Here is a 16,695-nt window from a genome sequence, read left to right as displayed (position 1 = left end):
GAAATATTTAGTGTTTAACAAGTAACCAAAATGTTAAATTTCGTATGCATCAATTTGAATTCATTTATAATTATATTTGCAAATATCATATAATTGCTTGGGAACAGAATATCTTGATGCCAATATTGGTCAGTTGCTTAAATGTAAACATAACTGTACTTTAACATTATATTTAAAGTATTCCTTCAATAATAATAGCTTTGAGAAGATAATTTCGTTTACACTTTAACTAAACCTCTCTGCTTACAATGTATGTTACCATGTTTATATTTCAGAAGAGGATTCCAGTTATCTGCTACATGCCAGAATTGTTTCAGGGCAATGGCCACAAGCTAAAACGTATCTAAACACCAACATATTCATATTATATGACAGCTTATTAATGACTTTTATATTGTGTGTTTGAAATAACAGCCGACAGCAAGACTAGGTAACAAATGTATATTTTATGATGTCAAGCAGCATTTGTATGGAAGTAAAAACAGTTTGATAAGAAATTGAGGCTATAATGAGAATTATTTCTGATTTTAATCACCAGGTTTTTCGTGCGAAAGGTTCAACTGATTGCAAATATATTTTTTCAAAACTTATTAATTGTTCATAGTTATCTAGATTTACACATTAACACAAACTGTGTTACCATTTCCAATATTGGGTTGCACATTTTTCTGCTAAGTATTCTCACTGTGTATTAACATCCTGCATAAATTCTTAAGTTTTACGAAACATGGATAAATCAAAATGGGTTAGTTTACGACGCTTAAAACATCTAATGTTGGATTCCTATATACACCCGGCTTAAAAGTTTTGATAACCATACTATCCTGGCTTTAAAGTACGGCCTAGCTTGTCCCCGGACCAGTATGCGGAAATACACTGGCCCGATGTTTCAAGATTTTCTCGAAAAATATTTCAATATATCATGATATAGCAAATGTTTTGAAGGCGATGTAAAGACTGTATATATAAGTATAAATATACATTTACGTAGATCTATGTATGTAAAAGTTACGTTTAGCATTTCCGGTAGTTATCGCAAAAAAGTGCCGAAAGTTCTATTTTCCGCCAAATTTTCAGTGAGACAGTCAGCGCTTAAGTTCATTAATTCCAGTATAAAATTAAAGCACAATCCTTAAAACGAATTTTGGATCATTGCTAAATCTTGTTCACCTTGTGGCTGAGACTTGTCTTACAATATTAAGAAGTTTGGTACACCATACATAGAAAATCATCTTGTCCACACCTTGTACTTTTATGTATGCTCAGAATGGCAACATATTTGTTCGTTAAATGCAATGGCTAGATTTGAAAACAGATTTTGAAATAAGTTTAGTTCTATTCAGTAAGCCAACTCTCCTATTCATTAATTGAAACTTTGAACTAGCTTTTGTCATTCATAAATTTTTAATAAAGTAATTAGAAAGGATCTATAAACGCTACCGAAAATTTGGAAAATTACATGTAACATATCTACTTTGTTTATTTCCGAAATGCAGTTTTACTTTTTTATACAACTACTTTTTGTTGAGGTCTTGCAAACTGAACTATTTTTGTGCTATGGAACAGCTGCATAAAGTTTGAAAGTTTTGGTTCACTATCTTTTCAAACCGCAAATGAAGGTCATTCTAAATTAAAGATGACGGAAGTACCTTAAAGTTTCAATTACTTATTAAGAATTTTATGACTGTGCTAGTAGTACTTGATAGAGAATTGCAGTTTGGGTTTGACACCGTTTTTGCAACAGTATTTCAGTTAAGGCAAGTCTAGGTAATTTCCTGTAAAAATTCATTTCTGTGTTCTATATTCAATTTGTAAGAACATACCCTTGGGGTTAGCATCCCTCCCCTCCCAATCCGCCCCTGCGAACCATCAGCCAATCTATTTTGCCTTTTTAAACTAACTGAGCACATGTCTCGATCATACAACAACTTCTGTTACAATTTCAACATGTTTAAAAAAAACTCCCATATACTATCAATGCTCCGAAAAACGCAAGACAACTTACTTCGAAATGTACACAAAACAATTCTACATCGATTAAGTATCTAATAAAACACTTACCGCAACTTTCTAGGGTCAGTCAATAGGCAGTTGCATTCCCTTTCAAACGGGGTAAGAGTTTGTATTCAAAATCTTCAATATGAGGAAAACCCATTATTGATTCGTTTACAGTTTTTCGCAATAGGAGAATGGTTCTGGGCACTGCGTTGCGCTGCCCATTTAGCCGGGAAATAGACGGTGCATAATTATACTAACGAAATAAAAAGCTGCACCGGACGGTCATTTCCCACGTTTATATTTTCGCTACAGTAGCTACTGTAATATTTATACAGTAAGTGTTAAGTTTTATTTTTGATTTAATAATGTTTAATACGAATCAAGGTTTTTATGCGGCCGCATCCATAACGAACGTTGTTTTAACTGGTCAGGGTGGCACTGGCAAACCGTTTTTTCTTTCAACGTTTGCGGATATGAGAAAGCGTGGGAAAATCGTTTCTGTTACGTGTAATACCGGTATTGCTGCAACTAATTAACGTATTGCATTGGCACAACATAGATGGTGTGGATTAGGGGATGGTGGTATTTAGACAAAGGAGCTCGTTAAGCAGGTCTGTAGTGATGAGAGATATGCACAGGCAAGGCAGCGCATTACGTCCTGTGATAGCCTTATTGTCGATGAATGTTCTATGATTAGCGAAAAATGTTTGAAACTGTAGATTTATTTTGTAGGTCAGTAAGACGAAATGAAAGGTATTTTGGGGTTATTGAGGTAATATTTAAGGGTGATTTTTCCAGCTTCTCCTAGTTCCAGATGAACTGTAAGGAGAAGCTGGTAAATATTGCTTTGAATCGGATCGTTCAGTAGCGCTTTGACGCGTCACATTAATCTCGAAACTATATTTCGACAAAGTGACGATTTAATTGCATGTGTGAACTCTCTTGAAAATGAAACTGTTGATGAAGCTAGAAATGTGTCCATGGGACATAGATGCCCCCACTACATGACAAAAGACACAGATCAACTTTGGGAAAACAAAATGCGCGCAAAACATTAAAATGACAATTTTTTCCTAGGTCAGGGGCCATAACTCCTACAATACTGAATGAATCCGGACACGAAACCCCAGGTGCACAGCGGCCGCACCATGGCCGTGCGGCAGCCTTCATATCGGCAAGACCTTTTTTTCAGATGATAATATGTATCGCCTTAAAGAGGTCTTTGATTGGCCATCTGTTTCATTTTTTCATTATTCCTTTCTGCTGGGAAGCCGTAAGGGCGTCGTAGCCTGTCCATAGCAAAATCGTGTTTTAACACTATGCAGTTGGGCGGCAATACGTCGTACAAATTTTATTACGTCCGACGTATAACCGCCCATCGTGCATAAATACTGACAAAACACTCTTTTGTTATAAATTATTTTATTAAACTTTCAGTATGAACAAAAAACTCTTTTCTGTTATACTACAAGGTTAAAGTCAAAATCTTATTTTTTTTAATTGGTGAGCCCTCTCGGGCTCTGTGTATGTGCGTGTGTCCGACTGTGCGTTCGTCCGTCTGTGCGTTCGCCCGTGCATCCGTCCAATTTTGTTCCGACCATAACTTTAACATGGATGGACCAATCTTGTTTTTTTTTTTGACATGATGTTAACTTCAATAAGAAGGGGTGTCATTACAATGTCGCAAAGGTCAAGGTCATACCATGAGGTCTAAGGTAAAATAGAAGTTTGTCCTGATAATTTCTTCTTAATGCATGATGGTATTTTCATGTAACTTGGTATATATGTTCAACATTACAAGACGTAATGTCTCGTGCAAGACCCTGGTCCCTAGGTGAAAGGTTAAGGTCACACTTAAAGGTAAAAGTTCAAATACAATAATTACTTTGTCCGGAGGAATTATTTTTCATGCATACTGGGACTTCTAAGTAACTATGCACAATCAAGAAACGGAGTGTCATTCACATGAAACTATAATTAGTTCCATTTGTTGTAACTATACTATAAATAGCTTATGTTGTAACTTTTTGTGTGCCCACGAAGGCATAAATGGATAAAACCTTGCATGAGTCTTTATCATAATATGATCTTGCGCACCTCATATTTTGTTCTGCCTGCGATCCCTATTTCTATATTTATTGTCCCTGAAGTACTTAAATATGCACATTTTCATCTTGTGATGAATGTACCTCAAAAAAACATCATATAAATGGATGTAAACTTGCATGAGTCTTTATCGTGATATTAACTTGCTGACCTGTTATTATTTGGCAGGTTCCGTACCCTGTTTTTAAAGTTATAACCAATTAAATAGCGATATATTTTCACGCAATAATGTCCCTAGCGGAAAAAAGCTTTTGATGTAAATTCATGAAACATTGCTCGAGTCATTATCATGATGTGATCTTGCAGACTAGGCATTATTCTTGAGAATTTTAGTCCTTATAAAAGAGTTACGTGTCTTGAAATAACCGAAATAGTAATTTTTTGGGGGTTTCTGATGCTCATAGGTCAGAAAATATGTGGCCTAAAATAGTGAATCCTTCTCTTAAAATGTTACTTAAGGGTATATTATCCCCATAAGACTGCAAAAATTGGAATTATTTCCCCTTATTTGTGACAAATTTTCTAATAGGAAGGGAGTGGGGACACTATGTGTCTTATAGACACATTCTACTTTATTAATGTTTGTAGCACTTTTCTGTTGTACAATATGCATGTTTTATGATGTATGTATACTTGTAAACCTTATAACATAGAACCACTTCTCTAAATTCGTAACACGTAAGGCCAGATTGATAGGGATATCTCCCCCTCCCCCCCCCCCCCCCCCCCCCACACACACACACACGCGCGCGCGCACGGCCATTTGGGAAGTGGTAAAACAAAGTTATGGCAAAATACCCATATTTCCACTTCGTGGACCGAAAATCAACTTCAGACAGAACTGTTCACTTTTCTAAATAAATTAGAGCATGTAATTAACCAAGATTATTACAATATATGAGCCGCGTCATGACAAAACCAACATAGTGGATTTGCAACCGACTTGGATCCATACCAGCCTCCGCATTCGTGCAGTCTTGTAGGCATCCATGCTGTTTGCTTTGCTAAAGGTTTCTCCTATTGAAAAAGGCTCTGAAAGCGAACAGCATGGATCCGGATAAGACTGCACGGAGCTGCTGGCTGGTCTGGGTCCATGATAGTCGTAAAGCCCGTATGATTCTTTTCTCTTGGCAAGGCTCATATATAATATTTGTATGTGAAAGTGCGTAATAACTCTTACAAATTTTAGTAAACAGGTTAATGTTATCATTGTTTGTTATTTTTTTCATGTAGATACAATGGGGAAAAGAAAGCTTACTTGCAGCTGTAAAGGGCATGAGGAATTAAGTAAAAAAGAACAATATCAGGGCATGCCCATGAATATGAAATCTTTAAAGGACGGTAAAAGTGTCTCCAAAGAAGTTAGAGAAATGCTTTTTGAGTTAGAAATGATAGAAACCTGGTCCAAAAGTATTTGTAGTATCTGTGAAAGTTTGCTGCTTTTAGCTACTGCATTTGGAGAGAGCCTAGGTAGGCGGGTGAAAAATACTTATGAAAGTAAAGAAAGAAATATGGAAAATATGGAAAAATTAAATGTACATGATGAAATAAATTCATTTGACAATGTTTTAACGAATTTTTCCAATCTTTGTCAGGAAATAAAAAAGATGTGAATAATAAATGTTTATTTGTGATAGAAAATGTGTTAGGACTGGTTTTGGATCAGTACATTAGATGTTTGAATTTTTGCCTAATTTTGATGGCATATTATATAACTGGAAAACGAACATTGATAGAATTCATTTCTAGCTTCTCTTCTTGTGGTTCTTATTCAACAATGAAGCGTTTTATTGATGGAAACACTTCATCGGATGTATGTATTCCATCAAATGGTGATGGTGTAATATTTTTTGATAATAATCAAATATTGTCTCGTAGATGGGATGTCATTTATAATTGTAAGGCACTTGTGAGTGTTGTTATAACTCTACTATATTTAAGTCCCCCGGTGGATTATGAAATCCAAAAAAATCCAGATTTGTCTCCAGTAAAATGGATTACCGATATCCAAATTAAATTTGATATATTTTTAGACAATACCACACGTGAAACTGATTTTCGACAGGACAGAAATAATTTTTTACAAACAATTATAGAAGAAGTTCTATCAGACCAAACTGTTACATCTGAAAATATTAGTGACAACGTAGATGTATTAAAGAAAAACGAAAAGTCACCTGAATTAATGCACGGGTTGTTAAAAACTGAAAGAAAATTCAATCCGTACGACTCTGTACCTTCTAATGTTAAAGGTTTGTGTGACACAACTCTGTTAGAGCCCCTTTTTGTCAACCCGTGCAGCTATGACGCAGTCTCTGACGTCTTTGATCATGTGAAACAAATATCATCCAGAAGTTGGATAGCTGTTCGCTGCGATGGCTTGCCATTTACACTTGGCAGTAGAATAATTGAAAATCATTTTAAATGTTGTGTTTGTTTTCAAAAATTTTCCAAAAAATATTCTTTCATTGAACATATACATGATGAAGACAATCATGAAAACATTGACGTTTATGAATGTAAAGTTTATGAAAATATTCTATTAATCCCTGGTCTTGGACACTATGAAATTAATTATGTGAAGGCAATGTTTAAACTGATGTGGAACGTTGTATTATGTAAGTTGGCAAATATGCTGGGATTTGTTTTAACAAAAGCGCTTGCGTTTTGTGAAGACGCAAACAATCACCACAAGTCCTGGAGCATATTACAAATATGTCTCCATGGATTTGCTCGAGAAATAGTAGTAATATACGTAAGGCACTGCTTGAAACATAAAATAGAATGTACAGTATCTGGATTTTTCTCATATGTATCCAACAGCAAATCACCAACTTACGTGCTTATGTACAAATTTATATTTGGACATCTGTTTGCCCTTCATCTATTCCGAATAGGAGTAAGACGAAACAATCATCACATTATTGAATGCTCTATGCATAAATTATCTACATTATTCTATGGGTTAAATATGACACAGTACCAAGAAATTGAATATAGAAGAAGAGTATTTCAGAACTGTCCAAGTGAAATAAAAACTTTTATTAGAGACATGAGCTGCATGTCTGTTACTGGTCAAGACAGCAAAGAAGAAGGAGGTGATTTCATACTCGAAGCCAAAAATCGTTTAACCAAAATGTGGATGCCAGCTGGAGCTGCGAGCGAAGGGCGTTGGCTAAGAGTATACAGATATTTGCCTAGTATGGAAAAGGTTTATAATGAATGACAGTGGATAGGGAAAATATATTGTCACTCACTAAACCTTCACAAATACTGGTGCACTTTTATATTTACAGAAATAATCTGGGAGACATTGTAAACAATCTGTTGCTCTTAACTAGTTGCATGCAGGCGAATTGTTATTGCTAACAATGGAAAATGGATGTCACATTATAGTATTCAAACGAAAACCCATCAATTATATCACCACTGTTACTACGAATTAAAATAACTTCTATATTATTCATTTGTTACATTTTCAGTATTTTCTTATATGCTTAAAATTTCTACAATGTATTCGTTTGATGTTGGTGTTGGGAGTAACGTCACTTAATACATATGAGCCACGCCAAGAGGGAACCAACTTTAAGTGCTTTTGCCATAAACATGGAATCCAGGTCACCAGTCTGTGAATCCAAGCAGTCTGTTCAGGATCCATGCTGTTCGCTTTCAAAGCTATTGCAAGTACAGAAACCGTTACTTTAAATTTCGTGGTTTAGTTGAAATCGGCAATTTCGTGTGGATATAAAACAGTGGATTTCAACTAATAAACAGAAAATTAATTGGAATTATACTTGTTCGTTGTGATAAAATTTTGTGGATTGACTCAACCACGAAATCAACGAAAAATAGTAACCCAGGAATATTAATGATTTCACAGTATGGACCATGACCAAACTGCGCGGATGCGCAGTCTTGTCTGGATCCATGCTGGTAACCAACCACTATGTTGGTTTTGTCATGACGCGGCTTATAATTTTAATTTTTATTTCACGGATATTGAACTTTGGTCTATACAGCTTTAATGCTATATTGCTTACGACGCTATGTCATGGCATTTGTTAATGGAATGAAAATTCATATGTCCAATACTTTAATTTTTTATATATTTTAATACATAATAAATTATATTTAAAACCTTGTTTTAACCAATACAATAGTACAGGAGATTTATATTTCATAAAAGATATTACAAATACATCGATATGTACCTATTATTTAAACTTTCTCAGTAATTTTGCAGCTAAGGTTTGCATAATACAAATGTATATGATCGATACATTTTGTAATAATGATATGTTTACATTAAATTGTTTTATAATTACGTGTATGCAACACTGCTGTACACGTAAATGATATGAAATATATTACTGTAAATACTTTAATGTAACACATTTAATAGTGGAAAACGTTTTGTTTATTTTCAGATGAAAGAACTTAGGACGTTAACAGACTTCGCAGACAACAGTGTAGATAACATAAGGTATTTTATTTCATTAATCATTGATCATATATGATCCTTCTGTATACATATATTATATATTTATAACAGTCCTTAAGGAAATAATTACAAATTAAATTTGTAACAGAGCCTGAAACTCCAATATTCATGAATTTCTAAATTTGTACAGATAAATATGCACAAGTTACTTATCACACTGATATTGGCCTCTTAAGATATTGGACCCGTAATAGAGTATCTCCTTTTTGAAGAGTATTCAATTCCTACCATAAACCTTCTTTGACTGCAATTTTCAGGGGGGCGTAGGTTCAAACCCACTCGGACCAAAATTTTTTTTCCCATGTTTTCCTTTTTTCTAGTAAGTTTTTACTTCTTTCAAGACTAATTATGAATCAATTGTACAAAAGTGGAAAATTTTCATTTTATAAGCGATTATTTGCTGTTCAATGTGAATTTACCTCTGAATCAGGAGGGGTAAGTTAGACATCTTAAAAATAATGAGTACGTGCGTAAAGTTCTCTATTTGGCCTTCATTCTTTAGATTACATAAGTGGAAGAAATGTCATGTAGTTTTACTATTGCCCCAAGGTTATTTTTGAATGAAGTGAGCAAAATTCAAATAGACCCACAGGATTCGACCTTAATTTTTCAATGTTAGAGTTAAAATCTGTCTCATTAGATGTTTTACTTGAGCACCCAACACTTGTGTGTTTTATAATTGTTTAACAATAGTTGATGTTTCTTTTATCAAAATTATGCTGTAATGAATCTCTGCAAACGTTTTAGAATAGTGTGCCATCACATTGAATTATCTCTTCTTGAGTTTGAAGAAATACCATAAATGTACAAAATTTACAAAAAACGGCACGGTAAGTTGTTTAAAATTTGCAACACAGAGTATGAAGCATGGTCAACTTTAAGAATATACCAAGCAAATGCCATTTTTTAAACATTGCTATTAGGGGTCCAATACCTTAAGTCGCCAGATATATGAATATATGTTATTTCTCTCAGAAACAGGAAGCACAATTTAGAAATACAACAATGGAGGCGCGGAATAAGAGAATAAGGTTTTCTTAGAAAAGAAACGTTGATGTCAATGACTGGGAAAAAACTGGATCCTGACATATTAAACTATGACAAAAAATGTGAAGAAAACAGAAAGTCGATTACAAGTATACAAACATATCATTAATTTAAATCATTAACTAGTTTTTAAGTAATATTTTAATATATCAAAAATGTAGTAAAATAATACACAGTGCTTAATAAGAATTACCTGTTTAAATAATTATAAACTGACATTTTGTAATAATTCCTATATGATATAAAATTGGTTGAATTTAAATAATTAAATGTCAGTATTATAAATTATAGATATATCATATAAAAAATATTTTATTCTAGTTATTGCGACAATTTTCCTGACACTTACAAGTGCGAAAAGGTGTTTGTTACACCTGAAGACAAATCGAAATATTTCGACATAGATCGACAGAAAACACTTCATTGCAGCAGAAATAGAACAGCTGATCAACCAAATGAGAGAGGTAATATACTCTTTAGATTGTAATAAATAATACGATTATATAAAAAATTATGTAAAACTTGTAACACATCTACATATTAATATTTTATTAACAAATTCCTTAATGACAAACAAGAAATAAATTAATATATAAATAGTTTTAAATCATGTGTTTATTTAATGTTATGTAATTATTTAATATCCAAAAAAAAGTAAAATCTATTAAAATATGTATTTCATTAAATTTTAGAATGGAAAAGATAGCGAGGCTGACCACTTGAGTAAAAAATGGCAAAAGGAAATCAACAAACAAGAGGGCCATGATGGCCCTATATCGCTCACCTGTTATCATTGCACTTGAGGACAAGGAGTTCCTCAGAAAAATATCTAAGTCCAAAGAACAGGAAAAATAAAGGAAATTTAACTAAAAAGAAAAAAATTATAACAAGGTACAGATATGTCAAAATACACCTAAAAATTGGAGGTACCATCCATGTTGAACCACAGAAAAGTGGCCTCGGTATTTCCCTACGGCTAATAATAAAAAGGTTGCTAAAAATAAAAATTTTGTAGTAACGTAAAAGGGAATTATCAAAAAGAAAATTATTGTAAGTGAACAAAAGAAGGATCTGCCAAATAAATCTGTTGACATAAATGAAATTTCAGATCAGTATCTTCATTAGTAACGAATATATACCCATTTTTATTTGAAATAAAGACAGGTAATTTGACATAAAATCAGTCCATAGTTATCTACCCTGATTGGCTCAGTCCAACCAATGACAATAATGAAATTTCAAATAAGTCCTATAAGTACTTACTGATATAAATCCATTTTGATTACAATCAGGGGAGGTAATCAGATATAAAATAACTCTGGAACCTACGATTGGATCTGATTTCTCATGGAATCCAAGATTTATTGTTGTTGAAGATATTTTGGAAGTTTGTATCAAATAAAATCATAAATGAAGTCTCTATATGGCTGCGAAAGCCAAAATAGCCCATTTTTGACCTTTAAGGGGCCATAACTCTGGAACCCATGATGGAATCTGGCCAGTTGAAGAAAGGAAGCAAGATCTTGTGGTGATACAAGCTGTGTGCAAATTTGATTAAAATCAAATCATAAATGAAGCTGCTATTGTGCAGACAAAGTCAAAATAGCTAATTTTGGCCCTATCAGGGGCCATTACTCTGGAACCCATTACGGGATCTGGCCGCTTCAACAAAGTAACTGAGATCTTACGGCAACACAAGTTTTGTGCAAGTTTGATTAAATTCAAATCATAAATGAAGCTGCTATTGTGCAGACAAGGTCAAAACAGCTAATTTTGGCCCTTTCAGGGGCCGTAACTCCAGAACCCATAATGGAATCTAGCCAGTTCAAGAAAGGAACCAAGATCTTATAGTGATACAAGTTGTGTGCAAGTTTGGTTAAAATAAAGTCATAAATGAAGCTGCTATTGTGCAGACAAGGTCAAAATAGCCAATTCTGGCCCTTTCAGGGGCCATAACTCTTGAACCCATAATGGAATCTGGCCAGTTCAAGAAAGGAACCAAGATCTTATGGTTATACAAGTTGTGTGCTAGTTTGGTAAAAATCAAATTATAAATAAAGCTGCTATTGCGCAGACAAGGTCAAAATAGCTGATTTTGGCCCTTTCAGGGGCCATAACTCTGGAACCTATAATGGGATCTGGCCAGTTCAAGAAAGGAACCGAGATCTTATGGTGATACAAGTTGTGTGCAAGTTTGGTTAAAGTGAAGTCACACATGAAACCACTATCCTGCAGACAAGAAATTGTTGACGGACGGACGGACGCACGGACTGACGACGGACGACAGGTGATCACAAAAGCTCACTTTGTCACTATGTGGCAGGTGAGCTAAAAAGCCCTATCTGACTTTTCATAAAGAAGTGCTACAGATGTTCGAGTCTGTGAAGAATTTGGAATAGACTGGTACTATTTCATATTAATATATAATAAGACTATGAATGATGAGATAATAACAATATTATGTCACATCACGTCAATGTGACATTTAGCACCATGTATGCATTGTGAAATATTTAATATTTTCTATGTTGTGGACATAGCCATCCCAACTTTTTTAAGATACTTTTTGTAAGGCCGCTGAAACCTAAATATTTTTCATGCACCCAAAAAGAACCTGGTATACAATTATCTTCGTAAACACATCCAACCCACATTCCATATTTAGGCATTTCTCCTTTCATACACAATCGGCAACATTTATCATTATCTGCTGCAAATGGTAATGTCTCCCCGGGTATCTGACACTGGATACCCTTATGTTCTTCATTGTCGTGTATGACGGCGAACGACTTGGGAGACTGCGGTATTTCTCTCACTGGTGACAATGATTGCTGTTAAATGAAAGAAAAAAATTGTATAATCGGTCTTAAAAGTCTTTAATGATGATATCAAATATGAACGAAAATAGTATTTAATATATTAATGAAAAGAATTAATTATAATTTTCTTAAGTAGCCTACGTAGTAAATTTTTACTATAACTGTAACGGTGTTTAAAGTTTTGTTTATATTATAAATTTTGTCACAATTTTAACTTTGTTTATGAATAGATATACCTGTGTCGAAGTTGAGTTACTCGCCTCCTGTACCTGTATGGAATGTGTGGGAGTTGATTCACCTGCTACCTGTACATGTGTGGAAGTTGAACTACCTGCAACCTGATCCGCCGAAGATGCATTCTATAAATGAAATATATTGTCCGTTATTGTCTTTATACAAAACATGGTATGTACCGTTTCCTGAAATGTGACTCATACCTGATTATATGTTTCTTTACAATGGCACATAAGTAAGAAATAAGCAGTGAGAATAATTATCACACGATATACAGATACATCCTTTCCAATTATTCATTTAGTTGAATTAATACAATTCATATGTCAATATTAACAAATTGGGAAAGAAACATTTAATATTGAGAGCGACCGTTATTTTATTTAATTTTAAAACAGTTATTAAATATTTTTAGGTATTAGCAACAAGCATAACTTATTAAATTGTGTGTAATTTCTAAACATGAGATGTATGTCGTAACAGCATCCAAGTTGACAGTTCTTATTACATTTAAAAATGTAAAACAGGCAATGATACCCATTTACGTTAAGAAAGAGTGTGAGAATGACATTGACATACCATTTTTCTCTTTTTATTGACCACTGCCGAAAGTATACGCTCAGCTTTCTCTTTGGGGTCAAACACCTCGGTAAATGCTCCATCATATGGCTTAATACAGCAAACAACTGTGGAACCACAGACTTTTGAAAGACAGTCTCCCTGAAATATAGACATATAATATGACTTTGTCAAACATCTATTTCATAAAATGTAGTGCGTTTGTTATAAGAAATGGTGTAAGATTGATAAGACTTTATGTTATAGTGTTGTACTGGTGCGTATATAAAGATAATGGAAAATAATATATCGAATTAAGGTGGTTAATAACATTTAAGTAAAGTCATACATGTTTTTTCCAAAAATAAGCATCTGATCATTTACACTTATTTATGTTCACATTGTTCTAATACATGTACCATTTTTAATGGAATTATTTTGAAAAAATAATGTTCCTATCCTGGCTTCCCAACCAACATTGTGCTAATGTAACGTACGTATAATTAAGTAAACAAATTTTGCCAAAAAATATTATTATTACTCCCTTTATGTATTGTGGTTGTGTCATCGTTAACATATTTTTAAAGAAAACATGAAAGACTTATTATTTTTAGCAGTTTATACTTAATTGTGTTTTCTTCTGTTGAAGATTCCCAATCTTTTGGTTTTATCTTTCTCAAATACACTAGTGTTCATTTTGCCACGGTGATGTTTTTTAGGGCCTCTTCGGGCTTTGCAGTTGAGCTTTGGCATCTAGGCCTCTTGCCAGCATATTCAACAATACTCTAGGTACATAGAAAATATTTGTAAGTTAGGCCTATAGGCACAATAAATATACGTTGAATATATATAATACGTATGCTTTATGTAAAAATACTGTAAATTTTATACCAAATTAAAGTAACGTCCAAAAATATATTGACGCAAGGTAGTTTTCAGCTTATTTTATATTAACAAGTTTTGCATACTATAATTTTGTTTAAACTGTATTTCAATAAATTGTGTGTTGATTTCTGGGGTTAGGCCTACAGTGTGCGGACAGAAGCCTGCATTTCCACCAGCTTCCACGAACAGGCATAATCAATCTAGCATGCAACACTTTCCTTGGCGTCGTGTTGAATGATCTGTCGTGTTTCATTTTCTTACATATTATGTACGAATATTGTTTAAAATTCATGCAGACATTAGTAAGGATAAAATAATTTACTTTTTTTATATAAAAAAGCACTACAACTTTAGAGGACACTTCAATAATAAGAAAAAAAAATAATGACCATGGTACAAGTCAAAACTTTTAAAATCTATATAATGTGCACACTGATTAAATTATAATTCAATCGCCAAATTATGTCCCTACTGGTTTTCCGTAGTTTGGCGATCTTTTGATGTGAGTCTGATGAAATCGGTAAATGTAGCCAATCACGAGCCTTGTTACATTCTTTACTTTACCAAATGGCGGACAACGAGTAGGAATGTGAAATGCAAGGTGTAAAAAACTGAAACAATAACTTGTTGTTCAATTATTTTACAAGTTAAATGCCATCAACAAGGAAAGGACAATTTTGTTTCAGCTTTTGTAACTGTTATATTCGTTGTTCATATTAAATGTACACATATTATTGTAAACTTACCTCAGATACGTCTTCGTCACTGGTAGACATTTTTCGGATTATGAAAACGTTTAAAATGAAACTTTCGTGATTCGTGTAATGTTTTTAGATTGGTAGTTAGTGATAAGTATTGATTGATGCTTTAACTACAGATATTTAGATAACACACCGATTAGTGATGATCTCCGCCCTGACGGCGGGCAGTTAACCTAACCAGTGTTCCTGGATTCTGTACCAGTACAAACCAGTTCTCTACAAGTAACTGCCAACTTCCCCTCATGAATCAGAGGTGGAGGACGAATGATTTCAGACACAATGTCTTTTATCAAATCGTCACGGAGAACATACGGCCCGCCCGAGGATCGAACGCACGACCCCGCGATCCGTAGATCTATGCTCTAACTGCTGAGCTAAGCGGGCAGTAAAAAAGGGAAAAAGTAATTGTAAAAGGTCATCAGGTACTACAAGGAAAAGAAATTGAAAGAAGAAGAAAACAGGAAAAAGTGAAGTCGAGGAAGACGAAATCGGCTGGATTCAGTGCGACTTTTGCAACGAATGGTTTCATGGAACTTGTATAGAAATTATTGCCCCGGAGCAACGGAATGAATATGACGAAGATAATGTTAACTTTTTTGTACATTATGTTTTTTGTTGTTTTTTTGGTGGGAGATGGAAGGGGGTGGGGTGTTAACGTCGTACCGACACAATTATATGCCAAATGGCGACATTTCAGCTAGACCTAAGTGCCCTTTCGTGCATTTTTTCATCACGAGCGGGTACCTGGATAGAACCACCGACCTTCCGTAAGCCAGCACATGAAGAATTCAACGCCCCAAGTAAGGCTCGAACCCATATCGGTGAAATGCAACCAAGCAAAATAGTAGCAGAAACTAACATACACATTAAGGGTTAAATTAGTTAGTTCTTGCGCGTGTGGTCTGGCTGTACCACGGTATTATTTGACAGTCAAAGAAGTTTATATATAAAATATCTGCCTTACGTTTTCAAAAATCAACAAGTACTGATCATAGAGGGTGAACCGTCTTGGTTCACGAATGAAATCAGATTATTAATTAGGAAACGTAAACGTTACTATAGAAAGGCAAGACAAAGAAACACTCCATATCACTGGGAAAAATTTCGAAACCTCCGCAATAGTATAGATAATAAAATCCGTGTTGCAAAGAGTCAACAGTTGGATCTTCTTTCTAAAAGGTTAAAATCAGAATCCCAAACCAACAGAAGTTGGTGGTCTTCTTTGAAATTTTTCATAAAAGCATATACATCTACCTCTATTCCTCCCCTGTCATATTTTTATTTTTTTAGTTTATTTCAACAAGCATGAAGGCATCCGGCCCATATACACAATATTTACATAGCTAAGCTAATACAATACATGCATACAGTTTGTACTTGTGTGATACCCAGCTGACATTCTATTAAATATAATACAAAAATAATATAGTAATTATTCAGTTCGTCGCATATTATACAAATTTCATATTACCTATTGTCACTATATTCCGCTCTTAACTTAAATGCATAATATATGTACATTGCCAAGTTTCTTATAATATTAGCATTGGTGCTTGACATCAAAATACAAAATTTATTAACATTTGGGTATCTAAAATATTTTCCTTGCAGATATTTTTGTCGTATATTTCAATATTGGACAAATAAGTATAAAATGGTACTTGTCTTCGACATAATTTTTACAATAAAAACATAATCTATCATTTTTAGGTATACCTAAATTTCTTCCTTTTTCTATTAACAGTTGGTGAGATGATGATCTTAGAGAGACGAGACTTGATCTAAA

Source organism: Mercenaria mercenaria, chromosome 8 (assembly GCF_021730395.1).
Source record: "Mercenaria mercenaria strain notata chromosome 8, MADL_Memer_1, whole genome shotgun sequence".
Lineage (NCBI taxonomy): Eukaryota > Metazoa > Mollusca > Bivalvia > Venerida > Veneridae > Mercenaria > Mercenaria mercenaria.
The sequence above is the reverse complement of the archived record's forward strand: the minus strand, read 5'-3'. Positions refer to the sequence as shown.